Here is a 23,061-nt window from a genome sequence, read left to right on the forward strand (position 1 = left end):
CTTGAATGTAGGCCAGGGTACTGGTTCTGTTAGAGAAAGAAGTTTAAGATGATGTGTAGCTGTGGGTCTGAGAAGACCATACTGGCCACAGTGATAGAGAAAACTTGTCTGGCATAAAAGCAAGCCAACAGTTTGCAGAAAGCCAATACACCATTTCTGAATCCAAAAGGCAACATACCTTGCATCTATGTTCCAAAAGTAGCAAACCAATCAACACCAGGAAATATGAACATAAAATTTATTCTCTTTAACTTATTCTGTTCTGCAGATCATACAAATTATGAATTTGTGAGTAAAAGAATGGCCACTTGCCAGATTTATCTTTTAGTGTTATAGCTTTTGCCTGTTATCATTTTAATAGTATCCCCCACCTACAAATACTGATCAGTTTCTAAAATAAAAAGGGTATTTGCTTTTCTATGTAAAGCTATTTTATTATATTCTTGAAAATATGTAATAAATATACATAACTCATAATATACATCACCATACGTTTTGCCATAAAGTTGCCATATACCTCCTTTTTTCTTTTTAAGGAGAAGGGAGACAATTCCAATAAAATAAACTCATTGTGGAAGAGGTATAAACTAACTTTGACTGTTTGAATGTGAAGGGATTTCTTGTTAAAGATGTTTATTTGCTCATCCCAATATTATGAAAGTTATTTATTTGGTAATAAAAACTTTGAGCTTGAAACAGACATTTCTGAACTTCTTGTTGATGATTAATGTACAGCTTAAGAGAGCCATTACTTTTTGATGAGCACTAAGAAGCCAAGCATCAGATTACAAATCATCTTGTACTCTACTTTCATTCTAGTTTAACAGTAAGAACTCTTTTATTCTTAATATCTTGCTGTAAATATTAAACTGCAAAGAGTTCATCAGATATGTTGCCACAAGAGTAGAGCACCTATTTTGAAGTGTGAATGTCATGTAAGCACTAAGCAGAAAATATTAAAATATTAACCACTACATATTTTTGAACATGAAGATTTGGTACAATGCACTGTATACATCAACAGAACATCTAAGTTTACGTTGTATATACACAACAGAAAAATGTCATTAACAAAGCAGCAAAATTATTACAACTTACATAGTAAACTTTTAGACTATACTTACCATTTGGTCCCCATGTTGTACAAGTTATTTTCCTGAAACAAATGAAATATTTCTTGCCATTTTAAATGTTTTCATCTATTATTATCTAGGCATATATTTCAGAGGTACACAAAAGCTCTAGGCAGGACTGTGTCTCCACTCTACATGGTACAGAGCAACACGCGAAGACCAAACAGCTCACAGTGCACTGTCTCACTTGCTTTAGAACAACGCAGTATTTAACTATGGTGTTACTAGAAATATTACAGTAGTACAAGGGGATCCCAACCACAAGTCTGTTTGTGCAAAGAACAGTTCAAATTCACTGTAAAAAGACAGATCTTGGTCTAAAAAGCTTACAGCTAAAATAGATTTCACAATCAAGAATGGCTAACCTAATATGAGCCTTCAATGTGCTAGATACAAGACCACAGCCGCTAACTATCCTAGTACCACAGAGCTTACAGTCTAATGGACAGGAGGGACACAGGAGAGGAAAAGAGAGTAAATACAGAAGCAGAGTGAATTATCACGGCAACAAAGGGCCTCCTAGATGTGGAACTGGTGCGGGGTTCTTCTGGTGGGGAATGGAGAAGATTGGCAAAAAAAGGGCTCGCATAAAGTGCAACTTGAATGGAACAGGCCACAACAAGGAAGGAGCTAAAAAAAGAGTACTTTGAAACACAAGATAGTAAGGGAGGATAAGGTGGAGGCAGAAGAGCCAATGAGCAGCAGGCTGAGGAGGCCTGCTCAGCAGCAGGCAGGAGGGCAGGCAGGCAGCAGCTGGCTGGGCGGGCAAAGGTCCCCACTGGCCGCTGCGGCTCCCAGACTGCAGCTCCAGCTGGCTCCTCATGTGGGTTTCCCCCAAGGCCACACGAGGCAGGAAGGTGAGGAATGGGCCAGGTCCTAACACCCTGGTGTCCAGAGGCAGCTGAGACTGGTGAGGAGCAGGTTGCCTTGTGCTAAGCCCATTTTATTTCCTACCCCTTGGTGCTGCAGTCCCTGCATTAGTGCTTCTGCAGCTACCTCCACTGGCTGGAGTCACAGAAGTGATGTTTTTATCATCTTAATGGGGACAATTTTATGATTATGCTGCTAGCTGGCCCAAGGCAACATTTGACTCTTGTATTGATCTAACAGAGAAAAATCTAAGGCCACTTGAACTTAGTCATGTGCAATACCCTAGAGTATTGGGTGACTGGCAGAACTGTGTATAGCCAGGGGTGAAACCACTGCCCCAAGATAAGAGGGCTAAAAGATTCAAAACAAAGAGGAAAAGGTCAGTACATTCAGCACCTAACATAAAACCTATGTTTACAAGAACCCAGATTAAGTCCTCAAAACAGCCACTAAACTTAGCCTTAGAGCTTTGCATCTTCATCATACAGTATCAAAAAGAAAAAAGATAAGCGCTCTGAAAAGTGAAGGTGGAAAAGTGAAGCATGAAGACAGAGATGCCGCCCTCTACGTCTACCCCATTCTCTCAAATACAGCAACCCAGCTTCAGTGGCAACTCCTGATCTATTTCCATTTTGCTGTTTCCTTCCTTCCCTCACCTATAGTTCAACACCACTTGAACATGAGACAGTGGTCCTCAGTTATATTTTTATATCAACTCTTTTAGTGAGACATCCTGAAATGACTTCAGAATGGGTGCTGAAATTTGAAACAGGATTGAAATTGATACTTTTATTGCCCTCCAGGATATCCTATGGGAATTGTGATTAATTTTATTAATAATTATGCTTAGTTTTCATTAATGTGTCAAGTCTTGCAGCTCAAACCAGACAAGGGATGGATGGACCAGCTCTGTTAGATAAGCACAGACAACCTGCTCCTGAAAATGAACAGGGACATAGGCAGAAAACTCACACACAATATACTGCCCCGAAAAGTGTAAAGTGAAAAATTTATGGAAATACTACTATTTAATATAAATGCATCTGTTCACTTTGGTATAAACTCCTTCACTACATATTATGCATGACAGAATAGGACTATTTCAAAGCCAAAATACCTGATTCATGATGTCCTAATAACTCCACAGCAGCAATCTGTCTTATTATTATCAAAACCATAGTCCATCATCCAGAGAGCAAAAATTCTGGAGATGACAGAAGCTTATAATTAATCCTACTGTATAGCACATAAAAAAAAAAAAAAAAAAAGGCAATCCCCCCCCCTAATGATTCAAAACAATATCTGAAGAGTCTTATTTTACTTTCTTTTCAATACTCTTCCACTCAGCTTGACACTGTGAATACATGTCTGTATTCATATTACAATAGAGATAAGAGTGCAGGATAACAGATACTTAAGAAATGTAGAACTGGAACCCTGGACCAGTTTTAGGCCTGCTTCTTGCACTGCTCCACTTCTGTATGAAGCTTCTGTATTATAAATGATAAATTATGCAACCTGCTGTCAACAGATAAACCTGTTTTACTTTTGACATTTTTAATAAACTACAAAAAATTAAATTGGTAAGAAAGCCAAAATTCAAGGATAGTTAAAATAACCAGAGGCCAACTGGTTCACTCTATTAGGTGTTTTCACAATATGGAGAGCATCGGATCTGTGCTATTAACTTGCCAAATAAAAATATTTCTGAATTTGTCCAAGTTATTACAAAAATATAGAGGTTGTAACACAAATACCTTTTGTCTCTCATCAAATAGTCTGGAAATGAATATACAGAAACTGCCACTTTGGGGAAAAAATAAAAATAAGAAAATCACTGTTTCTCAGTTCCAACTTACACTCACAAGAGAGATGTTGCCTATAAGCTCAGCAAATTAAGAGTGAGAAAAAGAGCAATCAGATACAATAAAATGGAATTTTTAAAAAAAATAAGTACATTGAGTGAAGTAATTGATAGCACACGTCTAATGTGCACATAATTTCTCAAGGAATGAAATGAGTATGAGCATCTATTACTATTATATTTTTATATATAATGGCATCAAGTTTCACTGTGGGCTGCAATATTGAGGGCATGCCTTTAGGCTGGCATGTTCATTTAGCATATGAGTCACTCAGCGTGGAAACAACATAACAGAAACATCCACAAACTAATGAATTGCGGAAGAATTATAACATTTTCCCCTTCAGGCTTGCACCTACTAGAGTGTCACAAATAAAGTTAATATCACAAAAATGATTTAGTAAGAGAGGACTTAAACACTAAGCGACAGTCAAGTCTGTCTTTTACAAGTCAATCACTTGCTTTGACCATTTTTATTTGAAACAATGTCATTCAGTACAGACACTTTAGAAAAGATCAAAAGAAAAAAAGTAGGTAACACTTCAGCTTTGATTTTTATGATTACTGCAACTACAGATAAGATACCTCTATGACATGGAAATTGCAAACTAGGTTTTTCTTGATTGATATTGTCTTTCAGAATTTGATGGGTTTTTTAAACTGAAAAGGACTCACCTTCTCCTTTCCCCCCCCAAAGACAACTTTAAATTATAAACAGATCAAATAAATAACTGAACACTTGTCAAGCAATGAACCAGAGAGAAAGATTAGGACTGCAAAAAAAAGTTGTGAGCAGCCTAACTTCTTCCTTTCAAGTTACTATGATAGCCTACAGAATCACAGCAATTTGAAAAACTATAATAAAATGTATCTAGCACATGCACTTGTCCAGTGCAGCTTGAAGAAGCTAGTAATACCCTTACACTAGAGTTGCCAATGCATGTTTTATATTTTGGCATCGGAGTGAGTGCATAACACTTTGAAGGCCAGATTGTCTCTTTTACCCACCTAGAAAGAGAAAAAAAAAAAGCTGAGTGTTGCAGAAAGGGATGTTAAATAAAAGTCACTATTAGTCACTTTCAAACTGATCTAATTTCAAATGAGACTGCTCACATTAATTTGTTCAGAAACTGTCTTAAAGCAGGTCTAAGTTGTGCACTCCAGACCTTTGGAGTATCATCTGTCTGGCCACAGATCTCAGAAATTCATCTACCAGATGTTCTTCATGCTTCCTTTCCCAGGCTCTTAGTGAGAATCCTCTGTTTAAACTAATGCTGCCGTAGGTACCTGCATGTCTATACTGTGCAACTGGGGACAGTGCAACCACATTTGAAGTTCTGTAAACCAGGCTGGTACTCCTCCCCTGTTAGGATACAGTACAGTGCTGTTATCATTGCACCAGGTGCCATACAGGATATCTGCGTTAGCACAACAATGCACCTGAGCTCATTATCCTTGCCCCTAACAGGGCTAAGGGCTCTGACAGACGTGCAGCCGCATTTGAGGGGAAAAAAGAAAAACAAAAAAAGGGTAACACTTTTACCCCTCTCAGACATAACCCCCCACCCCTCTAATGGGCATTGTCCACCCTATTGATGCCTTGCCACTGCTTGTGAATCAGCTCCTGAACCACTACAGTTTTCAGCCTGGCATGTTGAAATAAAGAGTTCTTGAGGACTGTCAGAATCCTAATTTAACTGAAAGTAGCATGCTGCTGGATGGCCACCTCAGTTCTGCAACCAGCTCATCAGAAGGAAGCTCAGTCAGAACGTGCATTGCTCTTCACTGCATAGTGTATACACACCCAGGATCCAAAAATACCTTTAAGAATAATTGTAAAGAACTGCCAGCTGTTATCAGAACAGTTCCATTGCAATAACAACCACCAGGGGAATTCAAAGAGTGGGAAGAAAAACAAAAGCACAAGTTCTTTGTGAATTTCAAGATCTCAGTAGATACAAATAAGATAATTGATTTTGGTGAAAACAAGAATTTTGCATAAAGATTTGTGGTCCTAAGCTTTTCAAAGACTAAATTAAAAGGAATCACTTCTACTGTAGTGGATTTTAGTTACAATGAAACTTCCACTGATGTTTCTACTTGCACCTTCCACTGCGTACATTATATAAATAGTGTGAAGCTTCCAACAAAGTAGTACCAGTATAATAGTGCAGCATGTTACAGTTATGCTTTTTTTAAAATCTATAGGAAGACAAAAGGTTTCCAGATATGATTAATTTGTCAATAAATACATAAATGTTTCCTATCTTCTGCAAAGTTGGATTGTTGCTTACAATGTTTGTTAGAATAGTTATATGCATACTGGTGAAATATGCCACTAAAAGTCAAAAAAGTTTGCTATAGGCCCGTAAGTAGTCTGAGTGCTAAAATTCCTTTTTTTGACAGTTAAAAAAAAACAAAAAAACAAAACAGCTTCTAAATATTCAGAGAAGGAGGCTCACAAACAGTGAGCCATAAATGGCCACTAACTACTTTTCTGAAATAGCTTATTTTTCTAAAAAGGTACTTCTAATTTACTTAGCAGTGACTTCTTACACGTAAAAACAGTAAAAATTTTAAACACTGGTTCAGAGTTTAGAATAGTGAAATCCTCTTACTTTTCATATTTTATATGAAATACCTTCATTAAGTGATCAGACAGTCTTCAGGGAGATGTACAAACACATTTGATTTAGAAACATTACCTTTCGTTTAATAAGTTACATTCAGATTCTTACCAGAATGTCTCTCTTTGTGAAGATGCCATATCCATTCTCTCTCATTAATACTCTTCTTGTTTCATACTCAGTCCTCAGAACACTTTTCAGACAAACAACCCCCACCTATCAAAATGGTTTCTAGAAAGCAAATGCAAAAGCTGTGAAACATGGACAAACTAACAACTTGCAAACTACTGCAAGTGCAATGCAAACACAGTCAACAGGAAATTCATTCCGAAATGTTCATCTTATTATTCTGGACTGTAATAGAACTACTGTTATAATATCTGTACTTTTAAATCATGAGATCACTTGCAGAAAAACTGCAAGAGCAAAGTTCCTCTTACACAGTTAATCTTGTACATCTCATCTCATTATAAAGGTAGTCATTTGCCTAGAAGTGATTTCTTATAAAAAGGCAGGATAAAGGAATGTTATTCTTAATCATATTTATTACAGTTGCTTCTAAGGACTAATGAAAATTGAAGTTCCATTATGTTGGACAGCACATAAACACAGAACATTAAAAGGTCCCGGATTAAAAAACTTAGTCTAAACAGATAAGACAGACAGCATGGGGGGAAAGTTCACACACAGCACAAACAGCATGACTGTGGTAAATGCAACAGTAATTCCATTTTGGGGGTGGCTTTTGCTTGCAAACAAAATGGAAGGAGATCCAGAATAAGGAGACTGGAACAGGGGGGGGAAAAAGCATAAGAAGTAAGCAAATACCAAAGCAGAAGTGAAGAGGCAGAATGGAAGGAAAGAGAGTGGAGCAAACAGTCGCTGAGCATAGGACAGAGAACAGCTAATCAAAGCTAGTCAGTGTTCTCTGGATGGCCAAAGGTCCCTGGACTTTTGGCTCTTTCTGTTCCTGTTAGCTAGTCTCTGTCTGGGTCCTTTCTTCACTGCTTCCAGGCTTAAAGCAGGAGGGTTATTCTGATTCTCAGTCTTTTCCCCATCATGATCTCATATAAAAAGGAAGGGGTGGGGGGAGGGCAGGGAAAAATCAAGATCTCTCTCTCTCATTTATGGCTTTAAAAACAGAATTATCAGGACCTGTTCAACTCTATTTTATAGAATGCATACATGCAGATCATCCTTGTTTGCAAGGAGTCCAAATTCTGATATTCAGACTTCCACTTCCTAAATTCTTACTTGGGTAACACATATTGGACAAGAAACTGATTTATAAAGCGGCAGTGAAAGTTTGGTCAGAGTATATAAAACATTATGTTTCATGCTGAACAATGCAGAGTTAAGTTAAGATTCAGAGGGGCAGCTGTGCTCTATGTTCTGGTAATATATAGCCCGATGGAAATATTCTAACCATTCACAGTAAACTCTACTTGTTCTAGTATAAACCAAGTAAGATAGGCTTATATCAGAGAGAAAGATGCATTTTTATTACTTTTATTACCAAAACATTCATCATTTATATCCTGTAACATAGATGCACATATATCATTAAGGGGCAGATTTGACCACAAAGGCAAATTGAACCAACAAAATTAAAGTGGCATCACTTTTTATGTGGACTCTGTGGAAAAGGGCAAATAAACTAGAATGAAATCACTTTTTTCTGGTATAATGTCTCCACACAAACAGTTTATACAGGCATAGCAATAGCAATATAATTAAAAACAATTTCTGGAATTGGGCCAGCCCTCCTAGGTTGTTTCCTCCTACGTGGAAATAAGCTATCAATATACATTGTTTAATATTGAGAAGGCTGTATTCAAACCAGGGGGAAAGAGGGCTGCTACTTTAATTATGCTGGTACAGACAAAGTGGCAAAATGTATGAATGGAGAAAGTACTGCTGTGTTTAGACAAAGCCTTAAGAAGTCTCGTATATAGTACATTAGCTGTTGCAAGATAGCCGCAATGCTCCTAGTGCAGCCAAGGCTTTAGAATAACTAATTCTTAACTTAAAAAAATAATACCTCCTGTGTAATTCCCAGAACATGATCCACCTTTGAAATGTTAATGGAATTACTAGAGACAAACCATACTTTGAATTTCTGCCAGATTCTGCCAGGAGTTCAGCTGATGAGAGTTTTCTGCATGCCACTAAGGTGTCACTACTCTTTTCAAAATACCCTTTCTTTCAAAAATGACTTGTTTCAGCAACAATGCTGTGATAATTTAGAATCTTGGTGAAAACACTCGATCCTGACAAAGTGTGTGTTTTGGCTTGAAACACACACATAAAAGCATCAGCCAGGACAGAGCTTGGGAAATGACCACTGCTTTATCTCTGTCTTGTTAATGAAAATAAGAAAGTAGTTGTCTTAAAAAAATTCCTTTAGTTCAGTTGCACAATAGTATTTCCACCACTATCTACTTTATTTGGTTGTTTTAAACACCACCAGCAAATTCTGACTGTGCTGTTAAAATAACCCTTTCTGCTTCTACAAGAACTACCTCTAGTTACCGCCACAGGTATTCTTTAAAGGAGAAAATAGCTAAAGAATGTTGAACTAGTACATTCTCCTTAGGACAGTGTGAATGGTTGCTCACAGACTACTGAGTTAAGACCCTAGAGTTATCTGATAAAACAAAGATGCATTTTTCCTCCTTATTTATTGCTTGCACCACAATAGTATCCAAAATGGACTCAACATAAACACATAAATGCAGTTACTGAATTTTGATCTGTGCATATAAGTTATAATGTTGAAGCCTAGAAAATTTACCTGTTACATTTCCTTAAACCAGGAAAACCATATCAAGCATGGAAGGCATCTTTGTCTCCTAATCTCCTTTTCCCTTTCCCCTACCCCCAAACACACCCCCAATCTCCTAGAAATCTTTGGACAAAGTGAAATATCTATAGTAGTAACTTGTTTATCAAAACTGAACTGTATGTGTTTCTTTAAGAATGAGAACTGTATCAAGCATAACCTAGTTCGAACATTGAAAGCAGTGATAGATGTATTAGTTATAAAATATATATTTTACAATTTGTTTTAATAATAACAATAATCTTAGAGATGGATCTGTGATGCAAACTAAGGTATTTAAAATATGTACGAGGGGGTTGCCACTTGGCCAATCTAAGTAGGAACAAAAAAATTGAACATAAAAATCAACAATACAACCCTTATAATAGTAACATCCTATCATAAATACAAGGAAATGCATATTTCTATAGGAAATCTTGTTAAACAAACATGACATCTCTATATAGAGGATTATCTCATTATAATATAGTTAACAGAGCACTTTAAGGACCAAACAGTAAATGCAGTCTACAGTACATAGGAATTGTAATTTCTTAATGCTATAGAATTCTGTATCAAAAGTAACTTCATCTGAAATATTTGTTACTTATAGAAAGCATTGTGAAGGACGCACATGTAGCAGGACACACATGTAGCAGGAATGTCATAAAGTATTAATTTTAAATTACTTTCACTATTTATTTTGAGATGTGCAGGGTTTTTTAAGCTATGTGCAAAATGTTCCTCAATTTTTTTTCCCAGACGTGTATTGGAACTCACTCTCTTTCCTATAGATTCCAAAGCTGGAATCTACAGCTGGAATTTTGGTTATATCTATTCTGCTAAATAAAATAAGGATGGGAAATTCACTCTACATAGCGCCTATCTCTGGGGCCCATCTTGTATCCCTGTGGCACTAAGATATTACTCATTACTCTTCGTTGTGTGAAGGATAATCAGAGAGAAAAGGTTGAAAGGTGGGAATGCTTATGACCAATGTCCTCACTATGAAATGATCCAGTAGTAAGTTAACCCACAATGAGTTGAAATTAAAGAGACTCTCTAAAAATGGAGGAGGAGAAAGAAAGCAGTAGCAGAAGCAGGTCAGGCTCTAAAATAAGCACTCACACCTGGAGTTTAAAATCAGAAGGCTGTGCCAAGGCAAGTATGGCTTAAAGAATCGTGAGCATCTTCACTGACAAGCTAGGCAGTAACTCAGTTCTGGGAGCAGTAGTGAAAACAACTGGTAGAACTTGGTGAAAAGATAGGTCTCTAAACCATGATCTTTACCTAAACCAAAGCACAGAGGAGTTTGTCCACCTACAAGCTGAAATATTTTGCTCCTTAAGATAAGAGGGTCTTCAACTGAACCAGTTGTCCCTTTTGAGGCAGCTAGAGTCCCGAACCAAATTTCTGAATAACTGCTGTATTTAGTGCTGCATCAAAGGGAGTTCAAGCCACTGACTCTCCCTCTCTGATGTGCTCACTGGAGTCCTTATTTGATAGCAAGTACAGAATTTCTGTCTCATAAGATGGTATTCCATAACTTGGACTGTAACCTAAGAAAATGTATCCTCTTCCTGATCCAGAGAATACTACTCTGTAGTTCTTTCCTTCTGCTGTGCTATAACCTCTACTATGAAAGAGAGTTGGATGGATAAAGATAAACTTGCTCTGTCTTTGGAATAGATGTGGTACTTCAAATTAACTATTCTGATCATTGGGTGTTGTTAAACCAAGCAACCAGGGACCAATACTGCCTAACATAGATAATTAAGGTAGAATAATGAAGTTCATCTTCAAGGCACTAGGTAGGTTTCATCACCTCTTCTTGAGGAGCATGTCAGGAATGAGATATCCTCTCTTGGAAGACCCTGAAACTGCCATAGCTAGACTGTAGATAAGGCAGAACAATCTCATTCTTCAAAAAATTAACCAATTAGCCCAATATGACAGCACTAAGAGTGGGATCCAAGAGCAGTATATTTAAGCTGGATTTTGATCATTAGGACAATACATTTTTTGGCTTGTTCTCAGAAGAGTGTCATGATAGTGGGAACAAAAATCTGCATATTGTGTTACTTACTTTAGGGCCTAACATTGGATCTCACAGGCAATGAGCCCTCTGCTCAGACTTTCTCAGAGCATAAGCCCCAAGAAGGTAAGATATGTCTCCGAGACAGGGGAGAGGAAGCTAAATGTCGTCCAAAGAGGAAGGGAACAAAGATGTTCCATAATAATTCTCTCTAATATATTAATGTGTTAAGCATAAAAAGAGCTATGTGCACAACTTACATATTGCTCAGATATCACGCCTCTGATTCAGAGTACTAATGGCACATACCTATCTACGATGATATGGATTGTCTCTTAAAAGATGTCACTTCTCTCTAAGATTGAATATGCTGTCCACTAAGTGATATTTTATTAATTATCAATAATTCTTAGTAATTGTTACTCAGATTTTATATAATTTTACTATTTCAAGAAGTACACAAATTTGGCCTTAACTGTTTAATATACCTGTGACAAGAATTACGGGAATTAACAAATTGTCTGTAGAGAAAAAAAAAAAAAATCTATATTTTACATCATCACTGAAGACATGTAATATCTTTTAACTTACAACAAGTGGGTGATATTTCTTCAGTTTAATTAACTAAATTAAAATATGAGCATGTTCATGGTAGTTCTTTAATAAGCTTTGTTTACACCATTGCTTGGCTGGAAAAGTTGTTTGCCTTCTTAAACCAGATGATCTACTATTCGATACATCAGTGTCTCTCACAGTCTATATCCCTATAGAAAATCCTAAACTTCTCATTGATGGTAGAACTTAAACATTTTTAAAAGGCATCACAAGTATTTCATGTTGTGTTGTAACCTCTCTTTTCTTAAAGTATCCTTTTTTTATTCTTGATCTTCATTTCAAATTATTGATCTTTTACAGCATCTTCCTTGCCTTTTTGAAGGCAGCAAGGAAGTAAGCCTGTAATTGAAATTGGGCAAGTCTTTAAGAAAAAAAAAAAAATCCCCAAAGCTTTAACATTTTCTCTTAGAAACACTTTGATGCAGAAAAAAATAAACTGATTTAAAAAAAAAAAAGAATATTTCTTCCTCTTTTTCTACCAATTTCAGACCATTTTCCACTTTTTTTCACCAAAACAGAGAGTGGGAGAGGACCTTGGGTGATAAGCTAGGGCAGATGCATATGACTGGTGATGGCCATAACAGTTCACATCCTCATTGCCCACCCTGTCCTTGTCCTTCTCTGAGTTTTCTGCCTCTGCTACTGAGGTTGCAGTACCTGCTGCACCACTGTACTTTACAAGAACACAAATAAAAGTAAAGCAGCATCAATTCAAGGTGACTTTAAGGCTCTAGGTTACAAGCTACAATGGGGTGTTGTACAAAGAATGGAGCTGCCCTTTCCCTGGAGAAAGGGGGGACTAGCTGGAGCAAGAAACCAACTAAATTAATCATGGAATGTGAACAGAGCCCCTAACGCATATTCCAATACAGAAGCTGTTACTTCTGAATTATGCAAGCATTGCCAAAATACATCTCTGTCTTTGAGAAATGTAGATTACAGTAGCTGAACTAGAATCTCACTCATAGCTACACATTGGAAAACAAGATAAAAAGTTGCTGGGAATAGAACTAGACAGTCCTCTTCTGTGCTGGTAAAGTCATCCTCTTTAGAAACAGTATTGCTGAAGTGTTAGGTAACTATGTAATGCTCAAACCGTAACCAGCAAATCCTCTCACAAACGTAGGAATATCTATTTTAAATGTAAACGTTAAGAGGAAAATATTTATAGTTTAAGTTGCACTCTTTGCTACTTAATTATCATAATTAAAAAAAGAAGAAACCTTTAAGTTCCTCCTCCAAAGAAGTTATTTACCTGAACTGTAGCTTGGGAGTCCCCAGTATCAGTCTGTTCTGAGATTCTCATCCCACTGAATGTCAAAGACCTAGTATTTCACGGATGGGATTTCAAAAAAAATCACTTAGCGATGACTTAACTTTATCTCACTAAAGATAAACCAGCCTTTATTCCCACTCAGGTCAACTCATTGATCTCAGGAAAAACACATTTAGAAAGCAGAGCTGAACACTTTCAAAATTCGCTCATGAGATAAAGAGAAAAATAATCGAACAGGAACTGACAGAAGCCATTTGAGACTTCTTAATGCATGATAACAGTCAAGTATTTTTGTACATGCTTGTGCTTTACAGACCATTGAAATTACTTTTAACTGCTCCCTGAAATAACATAATGTCAAAGATCTTACCTTCTTATTCTTCGGATATGCAATTTTGTTTATTCTTTGAGGAAAACCAGCTTTGTCCATGTACTGGAGTTTGTGCTAGGTGCAATAATAGTTCTGCTGAATGATTCAGAAAAAAAAAATATATATATATATATATATATGTATACACACACACACACACACACACACTTTTCTTAATACTTATATTTTTGACATCATAAGCAATATTGCTGAACCATAATGAACTTGGTTAATGTTTTATTCTTGTCTTGCTTTGGCTTCTATTGTATTCAGTAACAACTTGCCTTCATGTATACCAAGAATCCATTCTCACCAAAAGGAAAATCTAATAAACTTAAAAATACTGTTCTTTAAATACTTTTTAAAAATAAGGTCAGATGCATTATTTGCTCAGATTTTATAGTTTTGTTGCATTTATAAATAGCATTTTCATAATGATCTCTGGTGGACCTTATTCATTACATGCCTAGTGCAAAACACAAACAGAAATTTTAAGACACATCTCCAGAATGAATTCTCTTTTGTGATGATTTCAATTTTTACAATTTCGCTGAAGCAAGTCTCATTTTCACTGAGTCTTGATGGTATTTGGAGCAACTTATTAACAGTCCACAAGCTTTTCTTGACTAGTTTCTAATTTTTAGTCATCCATTACATTTACAAAGCATTTAAGACATCTTCACATTTTCTCTAAGTATAAAAAGACTAAAGTAAGTGTTTGCACCAAAAAAGTACTGTTCTTTCTCTGTCACTGAGCCTCTCAGGCATCACTGTTACACCAGGATGACACTGATAGAAAGCTAAGCATGTGCACAAAAACATGCAGTAGAGGAACCTCTATTACTGGAGCCAAAAGATACGATAGTATCCAATTTTAAAAATCTGGTACTTAACATTCTGTGGGCTTGTTAGCAAGACAAATGCTATTGTCAAGGCTTTTCAGGTAATATACGTATCCATAAAGATACATTTTAATGTATGCAAGTGATACAGTAATTTAGCAACAAAGCAGACTCGTGTCATAAAAAGGTTTTAGATTTAGGTGCAACACTAACAAACTATACTGTGCCATTCTGATAAGAAGCAACTTGCTTTTCTTTGCAGATTATCCCCTTTTTGGCTGCTGGTTGGAACACCAAAGCCATAGCGAGTTAGAAAACTCCCACAGTGTGCAATGAAAGCACAGAAAAAGAAATTCAAGTACCTTTTTAAATCTTCATAAGTATTTTACTATTCTGCTGCTAACACTTATTGTATGTACATTACATACAGTGGTCATACAGAATACTACTACTATCTGTACTATAAACCAACTTCTGCTGTGAAAAAGTCAATATTATGTTGTAAAAATATGTTTTAATTGGATGTCTAGTAAAATAAATACATCATGTATAGTGACAATTCATCCAGAAAAAAAAATCCAGATCCAATGTTAGCATGCCAAAATTTAAGGATACATTTTAGCAAAAAAATTTTCTATCTGACTGACAGAAAATTCAAAAGCTTATTTTTTAAAATAGAAAATGTGAAGATGTTCCAAGTTGTGAAAACATGACTGCTACTTCCTTTTTATTTTCTCTCAATGATTTGAGACCTAATAATTAACTCTAACATCCATAATAACTATTCTGGCATAGCAAAATATTGAACATAGAAAATAAAGAAACAGATAAGAAAACTCCAAAAAAGAATTCTTAGCAATAGTAGAATTGTGTCATTATGAAGAGATAATAACCTCCACCCTCACCAGCTAGTCCAGATATTAGAAGTTATGCCAAAATCACTTTCTAGACAACAGTTTCCTTCCACGCATCTCGTGTATGCATGCTACTACATGTGCCCTTTCGTTTCAGGATACTTCACGTGTCAAGTGACCAACACAAAGGCTGACAGGCTCTGACATGACACTGCATGTATGCTAATTTAAACAAAACACCCACGTACCAAACAACAAATAAGTATAATTAAAAAATAATAGAGACAAAGCACTTACCTGAACTTGACAAAGCACCTCTTTGCTGCATCACTACTGTTTCCCAAATGAAGGCTCTTTGCAAGCAAGTTAGCCTTCTTCAGATCATTATTCTGTGGCACAGGCTCCTCCAAATGGCAGAATGAATGTATTGCCATTACTGAAAAAGTACAGATAATCCAAAGAAAATGAACTGAAAGAAAGAGATGCAGCAGCTTTATTTTAGTTATGCAAACTTACTGCAAAAACTTTACTTAGTTTTCTAAAAGTTCTATTATTTATAAATAACATTTCAGAACACACAGAGTAAATGTGTAAGCACTGATTGATAAAGTATGTATAAATTACTGCTGTAATTCAACTAGATGGACAGTTAATATCATTTGAGCAGAAATCCCCAGCTACAGAACATTCATTTATGTTACTTTGGAGCACCATTAGGATAAATCTTAGAGTTGTTTCTTTTATAGTGTGCCCTCTGAGGTTTTCACTAAGGCACCTATAATGACACGTGTTTTCACACAACACGTAATTTAGGAACATCTTCAAGTATTTCAAGTTACACCTTCCACTGTGAGTTATTTTGTAACTGCAAATACTGAATGACAGGTATCATCATTATGCCAATATCTCCAGCTTTAGATGATTACCCTTAGTTCCTCACAACTTTCTCTAATGTTATGGAATGCATATTGTATATTTTACCTTGGATGCTTATTTTAGGACAAGACTAATCACTTCTAAGATAGATGTCTAGAACCATAATTTGATGAATGTCTATTTTGGTAACAGATCCGATTCAAACAGATACGATCCTTCTCCTGCTTCTTGTCCTTGTGCCGCATCCTTCTTTGTGTAGATATATCTACTTATGGAGCTGCTCAGTAAACCAATTTGAGGAACTAATTTGCAGTAAAAATTGCTGCTTTTTACAGACTCAGTTTTTAAGTCAGGATTAATTCCCTGATCCAAGTCACTGCATCACAACACAAATGGCTGTATTAATACAACAGAAGGGAAACAGGGAGAACAAGAGCATGTAGCTAACTGCTACTAATGCCAGCACTTCTGAAACTACTATTTGTCACCTAAGGCTAAGTCACAAGGTAGATCAGCTTTGCTTCTGAAAGCCAAATAAGGTGTTCCTGCACTGTTTTTCCCTTCATTTCCATCCCTACATCACAATTCACCGTCCTCTCAATTGCACCAAAATCAGTGCTTGTAGGACCACACCAAAATGACTTGGTTCACACAGTTTTAAAAAAGCTCATACATTGTAAATTTAATAAGCTGGAATGGCCTGCACAGTGGACATATGAATACATATGTGGGTGTGGGTGTGTCATTCTTTTCCATTAACAACAGAAGCAATTTAGACATGACAATCACTGTTTAGACAGTTAAAGACAGTAGAGATTAACATTGTTTTATATGTCTAGCTAGATTTTGTCTGACCCTTTAAAACTTGAATCCACTAACTGATTTCAACCAAATTTGTCAAAGCGGAAGATTCAAAAGTCATTCACAGTTTGAATAAGGATTCAAACATTTCAAAATTTCAAGTGCTGGGTGGATGAATAGACAAGAAAGATCCATGAACTGCCCCCAACCGAAGTAAAGGCTGCAGCATAAGCCCACATGTTATTAGAGAAACATGCACAAGTGTGTATCTTATAAATATCCCAGCTGCATTTGATGCTTGTAATTACCTGTAAGATGCAATTACATAAGAAACTAGGGTCTGATAGTCCTTATGCTCACAGAACTACATGACTATTCATTTAGTACTCCAATATACATACTTGGCATTAACATATGGATTGTGCGTCTGCAAATTCCAGGGCTGCTCCTTGTGCTCAGTTTAAAAGTATGGTATACACAACACTTGCTAGCTTCCAGTCTTCTGACATAGCATCTCATCTTATGAGGCCCATTCTTGTTAGCAGATCAGCCACTTCATTCTTTAGAACCACTGAAAGAATGAATCTCATCTAGCCCTCATGATTTAGGCTTAGGGGTCTTTATCACTTTATTCTAGCACTTGATCTTTTGATACTTCATTCTCTCATCAGATAACCAGATAATGCCCCATCAACATTATCTGACAAGAATAGAAACGTCCACAACATCTTTTGTGGTGAAGAGTAACACAAAGAAATCGTTCAGCTCCTTCCTAGAGCCTTTTACTACTTTTAATTCCTTTCCATACTCCCTAACAGTCCAGGAGGCTTAACAAATCCTTAACACATTGTTTATTTCTTCTACTCTGATAACCCTCCCTTTTCTTTTTTAATAAAAGCATACAAGCAGCCAACAATTTCTCCAAAATACACTGCTAAATTTAAGACATGACAACAGTCACCTTATGTTACTTCAGCTAATCCACATATTTGGAAGGGTTAAAATGTTAAATAAAAACATTTTTTGGTCACATGAGCGTAAAAGCAATTGGCCTTTTACAATCAATAATTGTGAGGTTTCCTCCCACAACACCAACTTACCAAACAGTAAATAATTAAAAGTACTAAATGAGAGCAGTTAAGCAGGCATCAGTAGGTAAAAGTTTTAGCCTAACACAGGAAGACAATCTACATACATTTGGATGAGAAGGACCATACTACTGTTCAGTCAAATGCTATTTCTAAAATAATGGCAAGGACTGTTCATCCTAAAATACACTTAACATTATTTATTAAACTCAGGCAGTTGCGGCAACATCTACATATATTCAGAATCTACATAGTAAGTTCTTACAGTTTTTTCTTTTTTAAATATAAGAATTCCGTCTCACATTCCAAGTCCTTGTTTAGGAAAGCTTTTAGGGCCTTACAAAGAAGTATAGTGCCTTGCAAACCATTCAAGAATTTATGTTTGGTTTTCTTTTAAACCCAGGCCATTATTGTTATTAGTTTATCAATGACATCTTCTAGGATGCATCATTTCACTTACAATGTTCATCAAGAAAGAAATGATTCAGTGTGGTCTCTACAAGCCTTTCTTACTCAGACTGCTAATGTGCACTGTCATTTTTGCTACTATAACCTCAGCGCTAGCAGTACCTGAAACTGTCTGAGTACACTTAGAGACAGCTCATACATCTCACTTAACTGCACATAAAGTATCAAATTTTCAGGCACTCTGCTCTGCACAAGTTCCAGCACTGAAACTGAGTAAACTATATACCATCAGATGTGAAGGAACTGAATTTAATATAAAAAAAGTAATAGTGTATTTCTCTCACTATTTTAAATCCTAAACTTAGATCAAATTTGCATCTCCACACTGTACAACATGATGCAATAGGAAAAATATGTGCAACAATTTGCTAGGGCTTAGCTTATTTCATTTATATAAATAAATAAATAAATGGAGTATCTGTTTGCACAATAGAAGGAGGTTAATCACAGAATCATTCTGCACGGAAGGGATCTTGAAGGTCATCTAGTTCAAACTGCTGCTCAAAGTAGGATCAATATCTGAATACTCATTAATGATACAGGTCATACTCCTAACCTTGCAGACCACTAATCACATGTAATCCTTAATCAGAGCCACTCAACTGACTGATGGGATTACTTATCTGCAGAAAGGTTTGTGGGACCAGTTATTTGACAAACATATTCGTAAGCATGGTACTTTATGCTCCCAACTATTACACTTCCATCATGTTAAACATCTTTCAAGCAGGTACTGTTTGAGAGCAATTTTGGAAGTGGGCCTGCTGTACATGAGTAGATTTCGGTACATGAGAATAGGATGGAGCAGAGTAGAGGATGGTAGATCATTAAGTGAGGCAGGGAGCACAGAGCTGGGTCCTGGTTTCAGCTGTGTTTCATAGGTTGATGGACATAAGACAGAAGTCCTGATTTGAGAGGTGCTTATACAACCGGAGAAATTAGGGACTGTTGGTGCCAATGGCATTAATCATCCATGCCAGTGAATGAACTTCAACAAAATAAGTATGGGAACCTCTAGTTTTGTACTGTGGTTTTATTTTGTTCCTCTAATTTTGCTCTGATAAGGATTTCCATTCTGGATTTGTATTCAAATTTTATACATTTTCTTTCCTGCACAAAGAAATAATTTAACATGGTACAGCATAACTCATTAAAAAAAAAAAAATAATAATCTAGATGTAAAAAGAAAAAAGTTGAAGTATTAAAAAAAACATGATTACCCAACAACACAAGCTGAATTACAAAGGAAACCTACCTTATATTAATTCAGTAACATCCCTCTGTTCTGAAGCATGAAATACAATAACAATTTATCTATGCTGTATGGTGATACATTAACTCTACCACACTAATTAAATAGAAACAAAAACTCATCTTGTAAACAATGATTTAAAAATTTATTACCTGCTATTATAAATAACTTCAGATATTAAATACAACTTATTAAAATTAAATTTATTTAACACAACTGAAAGAGTAAAGACTTTTATTTGGTTCATTCCTTAGGACTTTATGGTTATTTTTATTGAGGGTGGACACTGTATATCAGAAATGCTCTTTAAAAGGTTACAACAGCAACAAGAAACAAACAGCAACAAGATACAAAAAAAGAGATTGGTTTTACACTTTAGCAGGTTTGATAATCTTGCTCTTAAAAGGCATTTTAAAACATCAGCAGTTTAAAAGGTTTTTAGTGTATATTTAAGTTATTTTACAGTTCAGGACATTATTTATATGCCCTCCCAAAGCGTTCAATAGAAGCCACTTCTGTGAACAGGATGCTAGGCTGCATAGAGGGTCTGTCTATATTTGACCTTATACACCAGTTCTTAAAGTTCAGGGTACTATAAGAAATTTTATTCTTAGTTATCCATGAAAAAAAAAAAATTAAACTTCTAAACAAACTTTTCTGCCAGTGTATAAGATGCAGAAGTTAGGTTGCATGAGCCATCAGCCACACAATCATAAAAGGGCCACGGTTAAAAGATGAAGGTAGGAAGCTACTGCTGGACTTTTGAGTGTAAATAACATCAAGTAATGACGTTACACACATCTTTATACAGCAGACTACAAATCAGACTGACCACTAAATCTGGCTTGTAGTCCTAACGCAGAGGAGTGACAGCACTGCACTGAATATGCACGTGAGGCAGCCTGGTTGCTGAACAGCAAGAGGCAGGAACTGAGCAAGCAATCCTACAGCTGAGAGCAACAGATCAGATGGATGCACAAACTGACAGAGCATCTTCAACAACAAAATTTCAAGCTTAATCTCAAACTTTTGTTTTACAGTTAAGTCAAAAAACATTTAATATTTTGCTGGTTAATGAAGCTGAATAATTATTCTACTAAACTTTTCAGTGACCTTTTAATATCAAGCTGTACTGTTCTAGTATTTTAGAAAGTAAAAGTTTACTAAGGAGTACTTCTTTGCAACAACAAAAACACTATTTGCATGTTTGTTGCAACCTTGTATAGTAGTTGGCATTCTAGTTGAACAGGAAGCTCAATACCTGAACACCAAGTAACAAGTCACTGTCCTGGCACCACCTCCAAGTGTCCCAGGAGACACTCTCGTGATATTGTATAAAGGCAGATACGCCCAGACCTTGCTAGGTGCTGCTGCCATAAAAAGGCAGTTTAGCAGATGGTTGGTATTGAGTTTTGGCCAAGGTGCCAAAATACTTCCCTGACAACTCTGACTAAAAAACAAAAAAAGATGGTTTTGAGTGGCAAATATACTGTGTTGTTTACAGAGGACATGAAACTTGTGTATTAACACACTGCAGTTTATACAAAAATTACCAGTATGTCTAGTTAATACCATTTCTGATATAAGAAAAAAGCACTATCAGACTGAAAAGGACAACTACAGCTATTCTCTTCTGTTCTAAAGCAAAAGGTAGAAATTATACTTTATGTAGAACAATTACTGAACATTATCCCTGCTTTGAAACGAATTATTTCTCATTTTAAAGTATAGAGAAAGGTCAACAGATTGACAGGGAAGAGGACATACAATTAGAGGAAGTTAACTGGCCTGTAGGTTGCAAACAGGAGAATGAGGAGGGTGATAAGTTTTCACTAGCAAACGAGAAGGTAGTGACACTTTGTTTTGGCTAGAATTTGAACTATTGCTATTTTGGACTCCAGGAGGAAGAAAAAAAAAAAAAAAAGGTCTTGAAAGAAATGGTTTGTTTTTCTCTCTCTGACAACACAGAGCCTAAGAATTAGAGAAAAATTGTTTACACAAAGGGTTTTTTTTTTTGTTTTTGAGAAGGATAGTAGCCTTTAGATCCAAGATGTTTGCTTTATAAGGGTGAAGAACCCCACGTGTTCTTACAGCAACCAGCATAATGAAACTCAGTCATGATGTGGCCTTTCAGCATCACCACAAAATAAAAATCAACATATAAAAATATTTATGTCCTACACCTCATAAAGACTATTTTTGTTTGGTTAATGCTACCTACATCGTATGAATCCATACTCTTAGATTTATTAGCTGTCTCACATATACACATTTACTCTAGGTCTGATGCTACATTTTTAGACTTAAAAACAAACAAAAAACCCTGAAGAATATTTCAAACACAGGAAAGATTTTGCAAAGGCTTAGAGGCATGTTTGACTTCACACACAAGTCATTGCACCAAGTTTAACAAACTGTCTACACCTGGACAGTTTGGCAAAAAACAAGGAAACATGCAACATGTGAGCAATTAGAGAAAGGATAGGTATTTTCAAACTCTTCAAAATAAGCATAAGTCTTTCTTTGTATTTATACAGCACTTACTAGAATGAGATTCCAATAACTGAAGCCTCTGCTCACACATAACATCAATAAGTACAATGATAAGAGCATCCTTACACAGGATAAGTGCTTTCTTAAATTTGTTTGTAGAGTGCAAAAATCCAAGACTAAATCAGATAAGGACCACAAGATAATGTTTGCTAATATCCCCATAAATCTCAGCTAGAGTGTCTAAAAGTACTGGAAAGAAAAGTCTCTAAAGGTTAGGTAACAATATGTCAGCATAGGTTTCACCAGGTAAATAAGAATGAATTATCTGTCACTATTGTAAGCTTTTCCCAAAATATGTCATTGTTCCTCTTTCTTTCTCAGTATGAATTGCCATCTTAGCAACACAGAATAAGCCTATTTGAAAAGTCTCCATCCATTGAAAGTACCAGAAACTGGAATACATGAAAAATGATTCAAGGCAAGTTATAGATTATAACTAGAACGAGTTAATTTCTCAGTCAGCAACTATGTTATTTAATAATCTTGGTTCTGGTAACATATGAACCAAGTACTGCAGGCAAGATTTTTAGAAACTTTTTCCAAGAGTCACAATGGTTCAACATTTATTAATATGTTTATTTTCAGTCCTTGCCATCAAAATTAAGCCAGGTAAGATCATTGCTCTTTCAGAGCAGAGACCCGAATCTTGTTTTAACTGTTGTTACATTATCTCATGCAATAGCCAAGTCAACTTCTTCCATCAATTTAAACAAAAT

At 36.0% G+C, this 23,061-nt stretch overlaps 1 long non-coding RNA gene across 2 annotated transcripts in view; it reads right to left on the reverse strand.

Annotated features, from left to right (window-relative positions):
* Positions 1-23,061, reverse strand: part of LOC106500381 (uncharacterized) — a 46,266-nt gene that overhangs the window by 18,651 nt on the left and 4,554 nt on the right. Inside the window, exons 2-5 of one of the 2 annotated variants that reach the window (XR_010883372.1) lie at positions 15,605-15,776; positions 13,612-13,707; positions 13,221-13,290; positions 6,606-6,725 (exon numbers count right to left, since the gene is read on the reverse strand). This is a non-coding gene — a long non-coding RNA (uncharacterized lncRNA). The remainder of the gene's footprint in view (positions 1-6,605; positions 6,726-13,220; positions 13,291-13,611; positions 13,708-15,604; positions 15,777-23,061) is intronic. The other variant, XR_010883371.1, reaches the window with a different exon arrangement.

Source organism: Apteryx mantelli, chromosome 1 (genome assembly GCF_036417845.1).
Source record: "Apteryx mantelli isolate bAptMan1 chromosome 1, bAptMan1.hap1, whole genome shotgun sequence".
NCBI lineage: Eukaryota > Metazoa > Chordata > Aves > Apterygiformes > Apterygidae > Apteryx > Apteryx mantelli.